General features: G+C 45.5%; 1 protein-coding gene across 3 annotated transcripts in view; it reads left to right on the top strand.

The window, feature by feature from the left end:
• Positions 1–16,849, top strand: part of INPP5F (inositol polyphosphate-5-phosphatase F) — an 855,919-nt gene that overhangs the window by 676,143 nt on the left and 162,927 nt on the right. The window contains exon 1 of one of the 3 annotated variants that reach the window (XM_069239235.1): positions 13,159–13,271. The exons of the other annotated variants lie outside the window; for them this stretch is intronic. The gene's annotated coding sequence lies outside the window, so the exon portion shown is untranslated. Of the gene's footprint in view, positions 1–13,158; positions 13,272–16,849 lie in introns of those variants that run through there. 3 annotated transcript variants of the gene reach the window in all.

Genomic DNA, 16,849 nt, shown 5'->3' with positions numbered 1-16,849 from the left:
AAAAACAATGGCAAAGATTTTCTTGCTGCTATTATTTCCATTCTCAATGTGGTCCGAGAGTACCAGGCAAAGGTGTACTTGTCTGTTGTGTCTTGGCTCATTCTCCACTTGCCCTTCAATTACTTGCAGTGACATTTTCTGAGCCTGAGTTCCTCGGTGTACCAGTTGTATTGTGGCCGGGTTCTAGCCACTATGTTGTGCTTGAGGGAAGCCAGGGTGCTGGTGCATGTGGTGATCCACCTTTTGAAGTTCCTGGTGGCATTCAGCAGGCTACTGGTGTAATTGGGCCCAAGAGGGTGGAAGTCCAATCCTCCTGTGGGATGTTTTTCCAGCTATGCTGGGCATGTCTTGTGGTGGTGCAGAACAGGTATGCTGATGATGGTGTGGTCTGTCCTGGTCATCAGTGATGGCGTGATGACTGTGATGTTGCTATTGGAGGTGAAAATCCGGTCCAAGCTGTGTCCACTGCGTGAGTGGCTCTGGTAAAATGATGGGTGTGATGACAGGGTTTCCAAGATTTTCTAGGAAGGCCGGCAAGTTCAGATCTGTGCAATCTTTTGTTGAACATTCAGGTCTTCAAGTAGAATGAGGGTGCTGGAGTTGATGATGAGGGGTACGACAAAATCTGTTATGTTGCTGGTGAAGTTAGAGCATGGTCCTTTTGGTCTATATATTTGGGTTCCGTGCAAACTGAAGTTTGCTGTGATTTGCAATTTGAACATGATGTGTTGTGAAATAACAGCCTTAGCAGAAAGTCCTTGTGGCACAAAGGCGGCATCAGCACTGAATCTCCCAACATCAGCCTATATTATCTCTCAAATATTAGTTGTAAATATTTCTGAACACAATCAGTAAAAACGACCCATTTCTTCAAGGATCATGTTACCACAGTGTAAACCTCTAGTGACTGGGCCCAGCACTGAAGAGACTTCTTTCTTCCTTCTTCTGCCACCAACTGTCTCCTTAAACCCCACTTGTGAACCACCTAGTTATCATTGCCTCCTGATTACGCCCTTCCCTTATCTCTTGCTATCACTTCACTTTTTCCACTAACCTTGCATGACAACACCCTTCCTACAGCCCAAACCCTGCACTCCCGGTACCGGAGGCTATCTCCATTCTACCTCATCTCTCCCACCTCTAAGTACAACCTCCCTTCCCTTCCCCATCCTACCATCTGTTGTCTAGTCACTCCTTGCTATCCTGTGTTCCCTCCCTCCGCTGTGTTGCTAATATGTTCCATCATACTGCCATTGCTGAATACCTCTCTCTTGCTTTGTAGTATGGTCCATGCTCTAAAATTGTTTTATGTGCATAAATATATTTTTGAAATGTAGTACTTTTGTCTCCTAACATCAGCTTGTCAACTTTTGGAAATATACACATTTTGTTCAAATACATGTTTTTAGTCTTGGATTAATCAATTCCGATTCCCCCCAAATATATTTTTTTAATGAATAACACTTTTTAGCGTTTCATTTTTAGGAAATACACTTTTGATCCCAAAATTTCAGTTTTCCACTTTTAATCAACTGCTCACATGTCCTACTGACATATATGGGCAGCCTCTGTGTTACTTGCCCTTGCAGTACCATCACATGTCAGTGATGGTCATCATATGGTAAATATTTCCACTGCTATTATGTCAGGGGTATGCACTGTCATGCCATTAATGCCAACAGCTACCGAGGAATCATCACCATTGAGCCAGCAACAGCAGGGATATGAGCCATCATGCCACAGATGCTGACACTAATGCCTGCTATTACTATTATGCTGAGGTTCACCACAGCCATGTCTTGATGCTCACAATATGTCTATATGTATCACTATAAAATAAAACTAGGCCATAGAAGGCAACATCATGTCATGAATACCAATCAGCAGTATAACAGAAAGTACCATTATGCCACGGTCAGCATTATTTCTGGAATTACCTCCTTTAAGCATGTACCAGCATTTTACTAGGAGTGGCACTTTCATGACCTAAGTGCCCATACTCTGGAAAGATTTACCATCAAACTGTTGAGTTGGCGTTATACCAGGAGTGGTAACCATTTGTTATGGGTGCCCACAATATATAAAGCAGTTTGCAGCATGTGTAGCTGTAAATCACATCCTTCACACAGATCTTCTATCTAAGGTTGAGCTTGTACTGTTACACATTTTTTTTTTTTTTTCCAAAAAGGTTTTTCGGTGTCAAGGTCACTCCATGGCACTTCCTCTAAAACCGTCAATACACCATTACACACACTTATCCCTAGATTGTTTCTTTCCACTGTCAGTCTTGGGCGTATTTTTGAGTGCTCTATTCCTAGTATCCATATTGATGTCAGAAGACCTGGTCTCATTTGGTGAAAACTTCAAACTCATCTTGCAGCATTTGACCACTTTGGGACCAAATCATTAGAAGCCTGTCTCAGAACATCTAAGAATGACATACTAGGCAGGAAGGAATAAGAAGTCCACATTTTAAATTCTGCTCTTTATGCAGCAACAAGTTCCTGGGGTTATACCAGCATCAGGTCCTGAATCTTTTTCTACTCTGGAATCACAACGAAAGCGGATGCTTAGCATCAAACATTTTTTGGCAAAGGAAAACTGTTTGATACTAACATGATTGGAGGTTGACCTATTACTTTACGATGCAGTACAGATACTGCCTTGTCACCATTCGCCACTAGAGCTTAGGAAGTTGAAGGAGTTGACACCAGCAACAAGGGAGGCCCATCCAGTAGTTTGAAAGCCATCCAAGGGCAGCGTCCACAGTATGCCCCTACTCACCACTCTTGCTCTAGTCTAGATTCTCCATGACCCTCTATGTAACCTGTACCCAGAACTAAGACCAGACTTTAGGTTACTAGCCTGGTTATGAGAGGCTGCTGACATCTCTCCAACACCAAAACTGTCACCGAAGTTGAGCACGCCTTTGATGCCCATTACACCAACTCCTCAGAAAGATGGTGAACAGCCAGAACGCAGGCAGCGCACAACATACATCAACTGTGACACTGGTCATATACTTGCATGACCTTCTTCCTCAGCTTAAATTCCAAACATGAAAAAACTCATTTGAGGAGGCCATTTCTGAGAAATTAAGGACTTTTCCTATACCCAAGGAAAAGAAAGCTGGTTAAGTTTTGTCTCCCCAGTACAGGTGTCACCACATGATTCCAATTCAGAGTTTGATGAAGAAAGAAGAAGCGTTTTCTGACCCACTGCCTTCTTATCAGCATCCGTAGTCCATTGACACTTGGCACAATTGTAGAATGGATGCTTGGGATGACATCCATAGAACCTTGCATTGTGAAAGCGTTGTCCCCTGATGATACCACTGCATACCATGCTTCTCTAAAACAGAGGCATATCATAAAGTCCCAGTGTATTTAGAAAAGGAGAATGTTTTGATAGCTGCCCTGATGTTTTTATAGTAACCCTGCCCGAACCTGAGTGCTGTACTCTGTTCCTTCCCATTCTAATATTGATGCCATAATGTCCCGCTGTCGCATAGGCTCTCATTATTCTAATGAGACTACTGGATTATGAGCGGCAGAATCGCCCGCAGCGTGGGAGACTGATTCTGACCCACTGCAGGTGATGCCTGTTGCTCCAATCCGGGTTTTGCTCCGGCCAACTAGCAGTGCCTCATCTCCACCCAAGGGCAGGGATGACTGGGCAGCCGAGCGCATGACATAATTGGTTTCTCAGGGAAGTCGTGGTCACTCAGGTCTTATCTGTTTCTCTCAGTTACCTTAGTCTCGTATATAAATGACAAACAGAGGCAGTATTTGTTTTAATAATGATTTTAATAAAATGGCTGCATCTTAGATAGCAAAGCGTGAGCTGCAATAACCAGGACGACACAGCATAACAGTAGTAAAATTGTGACATGTAGAGTGAAGCATAGAAATAAGGCTATAATATTGTCGCTATAGTCAATAGACTAACTCCTACCTAGGCTATAATAGAGCACAGCATGTTAAGCTCTAATTCTGCCCTTCAGGTTCCCTTGGGAAGACATCATCCCCCATACCTGAGCAAAGGCCTAAAGTCTGCATAAGCATCTGTAGCGAAGCATTTGGTAATCAGCATACAGTTGTGGTTCTCTGGCTGGAATCTCCCTCTAACGTGTAAGGGACATGGAAGTGTTTTTATAATAAAACAGCTGATGTTCTGAGAAAATGTCCCTACGTAAGGATGTGTATTTTCTAAGAATGTTGGAGACTGAACTTCTACCACGTTCACCGGCAATGTACTGTGCTGTAGCCTTGGAAGAAGCACAGAGTGAGCACGAATGTCTTGTTTGAGAACAGAGTTCTGGCCTAGGCAAAAACAGTTAGATAAACAGAAAATAAAACAAGATCGTAAAAGTGGCTATTGTAACAATAATAAAATAAAGCTGAATAAAATATATCTAGGTTAGAGTGCATATCGGCTTGGCCTAGTGTGTTAAGATAACGTGCATGGAGCTATAGCTAAAATGGCTACACAACACCACCAAACCCCTTCATGATTAAGGTGGTTACCTCCCTGGTGACAAAAAAAATATAAACATCCCCCACAAGACCCTATCCTTGGTCGTGGGCATGTTCTATTGGACTCCATGGTAGGAGAATGCTGCACTCAAAAGAACTCTCCTGCAGGGAACAGTAGGTATGCTGCCTCTAGACAAGAAGAGTAAGAAGATCAATGCAACAGTGAAAAAGTTTGCCTTGGGCGTTGCCACATAATTGTGTATCGCAAATATAGCTGCTTAAATATTTCTCTGACACTTATAGGAACAGAGTTTGTTCTGAAAGAAGAAGTCATCTAAACTTGGAACATTTTTTGTGTCTGGATGCTCCATATAAAGCTTTAAGCAAGTCATTACTAGCACTCTTCTCTGACACCATACTTGGTTTAGAGTTTCCGGCTATTAATTAGAGGTTCATCAACACCTCACTGGGTTGGCTGTTGACTGTAAGCATCTCTTCAGTTGCCAGGTTGATGGGATGCTGAAGAAAATAAAAGCAGATGCAATCAAAGTGAAGGCTATGAGTGCTGCAGCACCAGCAGGGTGTACCTGTTTTTTGGCAGGCAACATACAAGGACGGTCTCAAAAGCAGGTTACCCTGTCCCTCTAACCAAGTACCAGCAGTCTTTTCAAGAAAGTCAGTGGTCTAAGCAGTGGCAGTATCACGGAGGAGACTTCTGTGGAAATAGAGGCATGCTAGCACCCTGCATTGGCCAGCTGTTCATCCCCCCCAGTCATCAAACACCTGTTGACAGAATCATAAGGAAGTACATGCCACTGTGGCAGGGTTTAACCTCAGACAAGTGGGTACATTCCATCATCACCCAAGGTTATTGTCTAGAATACCACACTGCCCCACCTAATATACCACAACACTCATATAGCATTTTTCCAGATCATTGTGTGCTTTTGCTGGAGGAGGGCAATCAGTTCCCCAGAAGGAGACATAAAGATTGCCCCATCAAAACAGCAAGGGGAAGGTACTTGCTACATGTTCTTATTCCAAAGAAAAACAAGCCTTTGCACCCATCATATCCCAGAGCGCTCATGCGCCACATCATGTCCAATCATTTCAAGATGGCCACCCTCCAGGGTGTCATCCTTCATCTTTAAAAAGTAGAATATATGGCAGCTACCTATCTCAAGGATGCCTTCTCCCATGTTTCCATTTATGTGGCTCACTGCCAGTACTTGAGGTTTGTCATAAGTGGAGTTTATTACTAATTCAAAATACTACACTTTGAAGTCACAACAGCTACTTGAGTGTTCACCAAATGTCTGGCTATTGTGGCTGCACATCTATGGTGCAGGCGTGCACGTCTTTCATGTTTAGATGATGGGTTGATTAAGGTACGCAGCCAAACACAATGCCTTGCTTATATTTCAGAAAATATTGCTTTTCCTCAATTAGGATTCACATTCACTCAGGAAAAACACAGCTGTACCCAGAGCAAACAGGAGTCACACTAAGCGTAGTGAATGGCAAAGCTTACCTTTTCCATAGAGAGTGTTCTCTTTACCTGATATTGCATCCTCTAACAGTGAGAATGATAATGAAAATCCTAGGAGTGATGGCCTCATGTATTTCCGTGGTACCAAATGCAAGGTTATGTATGCACTCCCTTCAGGATTGTCTGTCCAGTGGTAAAAAGCATCTGGAGATGCACAACCCCAAGTGACCATCAGCTTAGCGGTTTGACATCGAGATTTTAGAATTTCGGTATTTCACCTCACATGAGTGCATGCAGGTCTGGAGGGAATCTAGGAAACTTGCATGAGCAAGTTGTGCTTTATCTGCCTCCCCAGATGCGAGTTCGCCTAACACATGTGACACTGTATAATTTTATATGCAATTTGTACATTACTACATACAGTTCACAGGTATTATACTGCTTCGTAGCTTCACTCTTAAAAGTAAGGGAAGAACACAGTGGTGGCCGGCAATTTTAGGCGAGAGGGGGACGGGCGGGAAGCACACTCACACTCATTCATTCACACATGCACGCACATCCATTCACAACACTCATGAACATTCAAACATACACGCATGCGCCAAACATTCATTTAAAAAAACACAGACACACACTTACCTTCAGCTCGGAGGTCCCAGGAGGGTTGGGACTGCTGCCTTCCCTGAGGGAAGGTAGCAGTCCCAACTTCGTCACAGAGTGGGATGGGGTCAGTGAGACTTCTGACCCCATCCCACTCTGTGACAAGGTGTCACTGATTGACACTCACCCTGAGCGCTTCAGGCCTTAAACCTGAAGCGGCCAGGTCGAAGACAATGGGTGACGCTTCCTCTCGTCACCTTTGCTGAGCCGCCCATAGGAGTTGTGACCTCTTCAGGCCAGCAAAGTTCAGCTTAAGCAGCCAGGAGTCTGCACAAATCGCGCATGTCTTGCTCCTGGCTGCCTGAGCTGAACATGAAGAGTGTCTGTCAGGCTGACCTTTGCTCAGCCTGACAGGCACTCTTCATGAGGAGCAAAAGGTGGGGGGTGGGCGTGGCCACGGCTGGAAGAACACAATCGAAGGTGGTATCTATGCCCTGGTCCATTGTGAGTTTCAGGAAAGGTATTACAAGTCCCCTCGTAATCGGAAGAACGTCTTTGAAGGAAAAAACAAGTTGTAATGTTTAGAGCCCAACACTAGATGGCAGGAGTGTGCAAAACATGCAGCTCTCTAACATTACACACACTGCAAAGTCATTGGTACAGGTAAGTCTCTTTTTCCTTATCAACATTAAGCAAAGGCCAGCAGTTTGCTAGGAGTGGGCATCATTACGCAATGAATGTCCACAGTATATATAATAATTACCACTGTTTGGCCTAGGCTAAAATGTGCTGACGTGAACTATTCTGCCTGAATCACCAGCATGTAATTGTTACCCACAATATGCCAGGAACTACCACACTCATGCAAGTATCAGAGTTATGCCAAGAGTTGCTCTATCATCCCTGTAATAACCAGCATTAGTTCAGGGTGGGCCTTTTCAAGCCAGAGTTGGACACCTAGTTTGTAGGGGGTTCGGAGGGCAACAGTTGCCATGGGTGGCCGAACATCTCATTTCTGGAGCCATAGCTGCAACAACTGCTGAGAAGTATGGTGGCAGACAGCAAGACACATTTGCACATGCAACACACGCTTACACACAAGCATGGAAACTTTTGTATATACTGCCCCCAGTTTATTCCACAGCAATCAGTGCTTTTTAGGTTGAGCCTAGACAGCGCTTGCACCTTTGCTTAGCAACCTGTTGTAGATGGTTTGTGAAGTTCAGCTCCACTCACTTCCACCTGCTCATTGTCATTTGTTCTTTTATGTGCCCTTAAGAAATGCTGGATTTTTAGTGGTGCATTGGTTGTGTTTGTCCCTCCTTTGGGTGCTTGGATCCCTCCGATGAAGACTGCCCCTTTTACATTTAGGCATTCACTTCTGCTCTTTTTTGTTACTTTTGACTCACTATTTTTTAATTATCTAGGTCCAGCTGCATGTGTAAAGAAAGATTTTCTAATGACATGCTTTTCTAGCCCAGTAGGCTTTGGCTTCATCAGCAGGGCGCCCGGCTACACAGTCGCCGTGCTTGATGTTTCATTTATTTATTTTTTCATTGAGCAACATACGTGGCTTTTGTTTTATCAGGACAACGCCTGTGTTGTAAAGTGCAAAGACGGTAACTAGAGTAATGGCCTATATTATTTTCTCTGGTAAATAAAACACACCACAGGCACTCCTTGGGTGTAATGGCCCCTGGCGCCCAACCGCAGGCTCATTTATTTCCTTCTCCCCTCACGTCAGGAGCAGACCACTTCCCCCGTCACAATGGGGGTCATGATATTGTTAGAGTATGCCGTGCAGAGTGCGGAACACCCCTGCATGCCAAATGCCACCTGGGCGCAAAATAACATTCCTCCTTAACCTTAAATAACATTAACCACACAATTTAGCACATATATGCGTAACATGTCACAAACATGTACGTCAACTCCCTCTACCATGAAAACATGGCTGAATAAAAAATCAAAACAAAAGAAAACAAAATACGGACTATTAGTGCGAACAAACTGTGCAGATCTATTTACTTACGTAGTCCTTCAGTTTCAAATTGGCAGCAGGCTAAGGACGGAGGTTATATCGGTTGGTGCCTCTCCTGGGTACAGAATCCGTGACTGGGTTGTTTGTGGGGAGACTAGGGGTCACCACTTCATCCTGATTCACTCCATCAACTCTAAAAGGTGTCCTCAATGATATCTGTGACCCACTAGGAACCACCTCTGAGTCAACAGGTAACTCTCCAGATTCAGAAAACTCTCTCACCATTTTCGTCATCTCTTCCTGACAACACGGGTCCCTCAGAAGATATGAGCTCCCGTGCTGATGGATAGTATCGCTTGAAAAAGGACACATTCCTCGTCAGCAACTCATGATCTTTTTTGACGGTGACCAAAGTGCCTTTTACCTTGACAACTGTCCACGGAACAGCCTCAAAAGGGAGCTTAAACTTATCCCCGGGGTGTTGATTCTTTACCAAGACCAACTTTCCCACTCGTAGATCACGGAAACGGGCTGGCCTCTTCTGAGACATTCTATAATTTTGCACCTGGCGAGACTGTAGCCCGGTGCAATGTGGTCATTGATCCAGTTAGGAGTATTTACGTGGGGAATGGTGTCTCCGACTCCCCTTCCCATGCATACCACACTGGGAGCCACCCCAGTTGTGACATGAGGAGTTAACCTGTACTCCTGTAAGAATTCAAATAGGGCACATTCCAAGTTCTTGCCTTGTACCACTGCAATTCACAAAACCTTATTCAAAGTTCTCATCAAAAACGTTCGGCTTCCCCATTGGCTTGAGGCCACCTACGAGTGATTTTCCAATGACATATGGCGTGGGAGAGCCAAGTAGGATGCAAACTCATGACTAGTAAATAGGGGACCATTGTCTGTTCTCAGTTCCTGCATGGTCCCATGGGTAGCCATAATCTTCTCTAGGCAGGGATCAATTAGTTCAGTGGTGGTGGAGTCCAATACTTCCAGCTCTGGGTATTTTGAAAAATCATCTATGACCACCAACATGTGGCAACCGTCAGGGAAACTGCCTAAATCTGCGCTGGTCCTATGCTAGGGAGTTGACGGAATGGGCTCCGTGAGAATGGGCGCCGGAGGGTAAGCTGGGCCAAGCGTTTGGCACATGGAACATTGTTGTATGGTTTTTTCAACCTTGGCATCCAGCCCGGGGAACCATACCTTACTCCTCAATCTTGCTTTTGTTTTGACCCCGCCCTGGTGAGCAGCATAACCCAGGTCCATGGTCCTCTGTCTCAGGGATGACCAAGCGACTGCCCCACAATAGGCATTCTTCTGGCGACACTGTCAGCTCCTGTCTGACACAGTACAATGATGATAACGTGGCTCTGGCCTATGCTGTCCGGTGAGATAAATTGTGCTTTATCAGATGCCATCTCCCATCTCGCGCGCAGGACATCACTAGCTGTAGAGCGGCATCCGCTTGTGTAGCTTCTTGAATGTCTTTGATAGACATGGGCAGTGGTCTTGACCGCTCCACCACTAGTCTCATGTACTCTTCAACGTCCTCCAACACCTCTTTCTCCTGGGCCGTGGATGGTCTGGCATGCCTTGTCAGGTAATCACCTGGATTTTGTGCACCAGGTCGCTATACCACAGATAACTGATACTCCTGCAATTGGAAGAATCCACTTCGCTATCCGGGGTTGTGCTTGGGATACAGATTTGTTAAACAGAGGTATGAGTGGCTTATGGTCGGTGTGCACTGTAAACGAATGGCCATATATGTACAAATGAAAATGGCGGCAGCTCCAATGCACAACTAGTGCTTCCTTTTCTATGTGCGAATAACGCTGCTCCGTAGCGGTTAACGCCCTGCTAGCATACGCCACTGGTGCCCATTCCCCGTCATCACCTTTTTGAGATAGAACAGCTCCCAGTCCCACTGGACTGGCATCTACTGATATTTTGGTGTCTTTGGATGGGTCAAAGTATACCAACGTGGTGTCAGCTGACAATGCTTGTTTTGTCGCCTGAAACACAGCCTCATGAGTTGGGTTCCATTCCCACGTGGTGTGGCTCCCTGAGGGGAGCCGTGAGTGATGCTAGGTTTGGAATTAACCTGCCGCAGTAGGTGACCATCCCTAAAAAACTGCGAGCACCAGTGACTGACATGGGAGTGGATGCTGATTGAATGTCCGCCACTTTCTCTGGGTCAGGCCGCACCCCTTTTTCTGAGAAATGGTACCCAAAGAATGCAATGTCTGGTTTGAGAAACTCACATTTCTCCCTGTGCAGGGTCAGCCCACTTTGGTGCAGTCTTTGGAAAGTGGCACAGAGTCTTGTGAGGTGAACTTCTACTGTTGCGGCATGCACCAAAATATCATCGCTCACATTAATAACACCCTCCAGCCCAGCCAGTACTCCTCGAATCGTGTCCTGAAATACTCCAGCCGCACTAGCAATGCCAAAACTCAGGCATTTATATTGTCTGAGCCCCACGTGTGTAGAGAAAGTTGTTATCCCTCTAGACGCAGGCGCCAACATCAGTTGGTGATATCCAGCACGAAGATCCATTTTGGAAAACCACTGTGATCCGCTAACCTCTGCTACAATGTCATCCACCGTGGCCATGAGATGGCGTTCCCTCCGAATAGCCACGTTGGGTAGGCGCATATCAATGCAAATTCGCACCTCCCTGGGTTTTTTGGCTTGCGAGTGACCTCAATGGGTGAAACCCAGGGGGTTTGTCCTTCCACCCGCTCAATGATGTCTGCCCCTTCTAGCTTTTTTAGTTCCGCTTCTACTTGAGGACGTAAGTGGAACGCTATGCGTCTATGTGTTTCAATGCCACTGGTTCGATGGACTTTTCAACGTGTAGTTTCACCAAACGTTCCTTCAAACAACTTATGCCCTTGAACAAATCTGCGTATTCTTCTTCCAGTGTCTCCAGAGCCCTCAGGTGTATGCTGAAAGCGAAGGCAACCAGTTGAAGTTCTACGGCGGTACGACAGCTTAACAGCATTCCTGTGCCCACCTTGGCAACATATAATTTGGCATGGGTAGTGATTGCTTCATGCGGGATTTCTGTTGTGATCACCCCCGCTAGTGGAATTGGTGTTGTCGACCCAAAAACAAATACTTGTACAGTGGTTGGGCGCAAAAGAGGGCGAATCGGTAGCTGTTGGAATGCGGATTGAGCCATAATGTTTATTGAAGCTCCTGTGTCAATGAGAGCCACTACCTGATGACCAGCCACCTTCACTCTGCACTTTGGAATTCTTTTCTTCGATGGGTTGCCTGGTTGGGTGGTGTAAATGATAAATACAGTCCCCTCGGGTTCATCATCATCCATACCTGGTGCATCTTCTTGGAGGTGGATTGTTTTTGCCGCATGCACCGTCTTTGGTCCCTCGGACTTTTGCCTGGTTGTTGAACGGCAAACTTTTGCAAAATGGTTTAGACGTTGGCAGTTAGTGCACTTTTTTCTGGCACTTACCTTGGTGCGGATACGCCCCACCGCACATGTAACAGGTACGACTGGTATTTGCAACCTTGTTTCTGTCTTTCTTTTTGATGGTTACTCCTGCGGTAATTGCATTGATTGGCTCTGCTTTGATTGTTTTTCCAAGTGCAGATTCCATGTGTGCTGCCCGCACACGGGTCAATTCCTTAGACCGCCCCATTGTCAATATGTCAGCCATTGACATGCCAGGGACTTGCAAAATGTGTTCCCTCAGTGTGATGGAGTGACACCCTTGAATAAACTGCGCGTGAATCTCATCTCATGGGTCTGGTAGTGTGCATGTGCTGGCTAAATCCCTCAGTCTGTCATAAAATGCGTCAACCGACTCTTCCGGGAGTTGTCTTGCCTGCCCGAGGAGGAACCGTTCATAGTCAGGATTCGCTAATGGTTCAAAATACGCTATGATTGCATGTTTCAACGTCTGGTACGAGAAGGGAGGGCCCTCCTCAACCACTGACTTGCTGACTTTATGAATTGCAGGCCCACCAAAATGTAGAAGCATGGGTCATTTTCTGTCGGGGTCCACTGCCATGGCATCGAAATAATTCTCCAAACGCTCCACCCATGATTTCCATTTGGCCACATGGGCGGACCGGGGCTCTTCTACTATGAAAGGTTCCAACACTGGGAAGGGGGCCATATTGCCTTAGAGCCAGTACCAGCGATTGAGTAATCACGCAAAACTGAAGAATCACCACCAAACACAACCTTCCAGATGGGGGACGACCCCTCAAAACGGCTGACTACCACATAAGTATCTGGTTTATTTGTCTTTGTGGTAGGTCTTTAATGACAAAAAAAAACACGTGCTTCAGAATTTTTTTATTTTGTGGTTTTTCTGACCTTAATTTGCCCCTAGATCTCATGGGAATTGTCCTCCCCACTGTACTGTCTGACTGTTCTGTGGGGCTTTTCTGCCACTTCAAACACACGTGTTGGTGGAGGGAGTGCTGAATGCTGACTCACCCTGCTGTAATGTCCTTGTTAGCAGTCTTTCGTCATTCATGCGCTCCTCGCGCTGCGTAGTGGAAGAAAAACAAAAAGAGAAGGAAACACGGGCGGGGCCCTTGCCAAGGTTTCCTTTCCATGAGCAGCCTACTGCGACCACCAAAACGCTTTGTTTTGTTTGATCCCCCACAGCAAACAGCTGTGCCGCGTGTCTTGCCCATCGAACACAACTCCGGGGTGCAGACTCAGCAGCGGTGTGAGGTTGGTTTTCGTACCTCCTTGCCAGTTTTGTTGTAAAGTGCAAAGACGGTAACTAGAGTAATGGCCTATATTATTTTCTCTGGTAAATGAAACACACCACAGCACTCGTTGGGTGTAATGGCCCTTGGCGCTCAACCGCAGGCTCATTTATTTCCTTTGCTCCCTACGTCAGGAGTGGACAACTTCCCCCATCATGACGGGGGTCGTAATATTGTTATAGAGTATGCCGCGCAGAGTGCGGAACACCCCTGCGCGCCAAATGCCACATGGGCGCAACATAACATGCCTGCTACATGGGCGCTGCGCTTCATTTTTCATTTATTTATTTTTGGGGAGGAGGTAGCGTGTCGTGTGCTTCTGGAGTCGGTGCTGATTTTATTGATCAGTGAATTTGTTGATCAATGGCACGAGCGTTTTTAAAATACCCTTTCAAAAATATGACAGCTTGGGTTGCAGGTGACAGAAACTTCACACCACCACCATGCCCCCACCTCTGACCCACTTTTACTTCCTCTAGTTTTGTGGGTGCGTGATCCGCTTAGGCGCGGTCCCTGACTTTGTTTTGCATTCATCCCACCTCATCCCTCTTGTCCTCGTCGCTGTGCAGTTCAATCTTAAAAAATCAGGGCTGTAAATCTCCGGGTTTGTTTTGACCCATTTGCGTTTTATAACAAAAGGTGATCAGTTACCTCGTTTTGTGGTTTTTTTTTGGGTCCAGTTTGGATTTCCATTAAGGTACATAATGTGCACAGACTATTGCATTTGTTTTTCTTCTATCTTGTTTTTTTTTTTTGTTGCATTGATTCCCCCTCCCCACTTGTCCTCGTCTCCCTGCGGCTAAATTTGAGAAAAACAGGAATGGAAATGTTACTTCGTAGCATTTGCTGTTCATACAAAGACCACTTTTTCCTTGAGGGTGCCTGTGAGCTGGATTCTTCTACCCGCAAGACAGTGCCAACCCCTCCCCAATCCACTTCATGTAATCATGTTTCAAAATAGCTCTATATAAGAATAATCTTCAGTCCATACATGTTCTCTGCACCCTTTACTCATTACATGGCCGTGTCTCAATGCACTTGCACTGTTCAACTTGTGTACGTCTTTTAAAAGAACGAAAGCAGCACATCGCTTCACCTTTCAGTGTATATTTCTAAGATAAATTTCTGTACAGCACTTGACGTTGTCTTCGTGGCTCTATAAATAATGTGAAGCAGGTATCTTTCGACACCGTGATTCTGATTACAAAACCGACACTCATTCATTGGCTCGGATGAAAGGTGCCATTAAGATTAGAACCTGCGAACACCAGAGCACACCAAGCGGTCAGAAGCGAACTCAGTGAGCTGTACTTTGTTGCGTGTTCAGCTCTCTGTGCCTGCTTATTGGTAACATCAGAATTCGCTTTCGTAGTACCCCTTGTTACTCTCCTGCTTCAACCTGCACATATCAGACAATGTCCATAACAGATGTAATCGAGCAGGAGTTTATCTTCGAAGTCGTAACTCAGACATGGCACGAGAGGAACGCTGCTTGGCAGATCTCAGCTCACAGTTATGTGCACTTTTTCAGGTATATTTTGCTCTCAGTTGGACCCTTGTTTTACCGTGCTCAGTAACCAGAACGGTGATCCACCGGTGCATTAGAAACAGGCGGCCAAATTGTAATCTTGGCTGTACATCTGTTTTGTGTTCTTTTTGAAATAGGCAAGCATAAGAGTGACCTGCTGGGAGTCGCTATGAAAGGTATCTTTCAAACGAGGAGTGGTCAGTGCTGGCATCAGTTATGGAGAAGTGTGGCTCAATGGTTAGAGCGGCAGACCCTGATGCAGAAATCTGGCCCGGGACCAGCGTTCAATTCCCGCATCGGCGGGTCTTGGGCTCAATTTCCTCTGACCTGATAATTCTCGCATTGGTGCCTAATCTAATTCATGGGTCCCACTCTGTAACTCTGGGCAATAGCTTGCTTAATCTCCACAACGGCCCCAACAGCGCTGGGATGCCTGGCTTCACCTTGGAGGTTGCCCAGGAGTGGGCACCTCACAGGAAAAAGCCAGGAGGGGTTCCACAGCGGTATGCGTACAGCGCCTTGAGACCCTAACGGGTGAGTAGTGCGCTATACAAGTACGAAGTTTCCAGTTTATGTACAAATCACTGTGAATCATGACAATTTAGAAAATATTTTTTTCAGAGATGCGTGTTGATATTGCCAAAATCTGAAGTATTTCAGATATATGCGAACGTGGTGCGAACCACATGGTGGATTTAAATTTTTTTTTGTGTGAATTCAACGGAAGAGTACAGCTGCACCAAACACTGTGAACAGTTGTTTTGTTCCATGGGCTAGTAACACATATGTGATCCTGGGTGTCTAGCATTCAAGGTGTGATAGTGGAGCTTGATATTGTGACTTAACGTGCACAATGGGCGATCCAACAGGGGCCCTGCAAAGATTTTACATATGTTGAGGTTTCCCAGAAAAGTATGGTTTTAAAGATATCTCCTTTCCAGAATGAAACAAAAATATGTTGTCACAATACTTGAATTCAGTGTTGTGCCTTTACTCAGTTGGCAGCAGTGACGTAATGCAAAATTATAGGGCCGATGTAGAATGTGATGTGGGGCCCCTCTAGTCTCCCATAGCTCACAACATTCATTGGCCTTGGGCTGAATGGGGGCTCACTTAAAAGGTGAGGACCCACCTGTGCCACAGGGGCCCTAACTGGCAGTACAGACTAAAGTACACCAACAACTTCAGCCAATATCCACAAAGATGCCAGCATAAATATTGAACTCCAACTACATATTTCCCAACCCTCTTTGATTTAGACTGCAAGGTACCCCCTCTTGATCAACACTGCAGGCTTTAGATTTCATTCATTTCATTTCTGTGGAAACTTCTATTTGAGACTGAAGTAGTGAAAGCCAGCTCTCGCAGAAAGTAGAGCTATGTAGTATGCAAAAGTGCATGCCTCATAGCAGCTACATGGGGGGGCAACTCGACCATTCATGCTTTAGGTATTAACCCACCACTATTTTTCTCATCGCTCAAATTGTCTGAAGGTGCAGTACCAGCTCTTCATCACAGCTCTTAACACATGACGAACTATTTTGTTTTACAATTTCTTTCTAGCTTGTACACTAAATCCCATTCCCAATACCAAATCCAAATCCAAATCCCAATCCCAAAACACAACCTTCTATGCCACTGTACGCCACTCCACTCTACAAAACTCCACTCCACGCCACTAACCTTTAGCCATGCTGAACAGCAGCCACACCGGCGTACAATGTGGCTAAAACACATTGCCAACAGCTCTCCCATAAGCATTGTACCTTCTCTTTGAGGAAAGCTTCCATTTTGCTTTCTGTGTGAGGGAAGCTTGCATTGTACCTTCTCTGTAAGGGAAGCTTGCATTGTACCTTCTGTGTGAGGGAAGCTTGCATTATACCTTCTCTGTGAGTGAAGCTTACGCTGCTGCTGTGCTGTATCTGCTGTATGTGAGGGAAGCTTGCACTGCTGCTTGTACTGTATCTGTTCCTTGTGTAAGGGAAACTTGCATTGTACATTCTCTGAGAGGG

This window comes from Pleurodeles waltl, chromosome 6, assembly GCF_031143425.1.
Source record: "Pleurodeles waltl isolate 20211129_DDA chromosome 6, aPleWal1.hap1.20221129, whole genome shotgun sequence".
In the NCBI taxonomy this organism is placed as follows: Eukaryota; Metazoa; Chordata; class Amphibia; order Caudata; family Salamandridae; genus Pleurodeles; species Pleurodeles waltl.
Note: the sequence above shows the minus strand (reverse complement) of the source record. Positions and strands in the feature narration are given on the sequence as shown.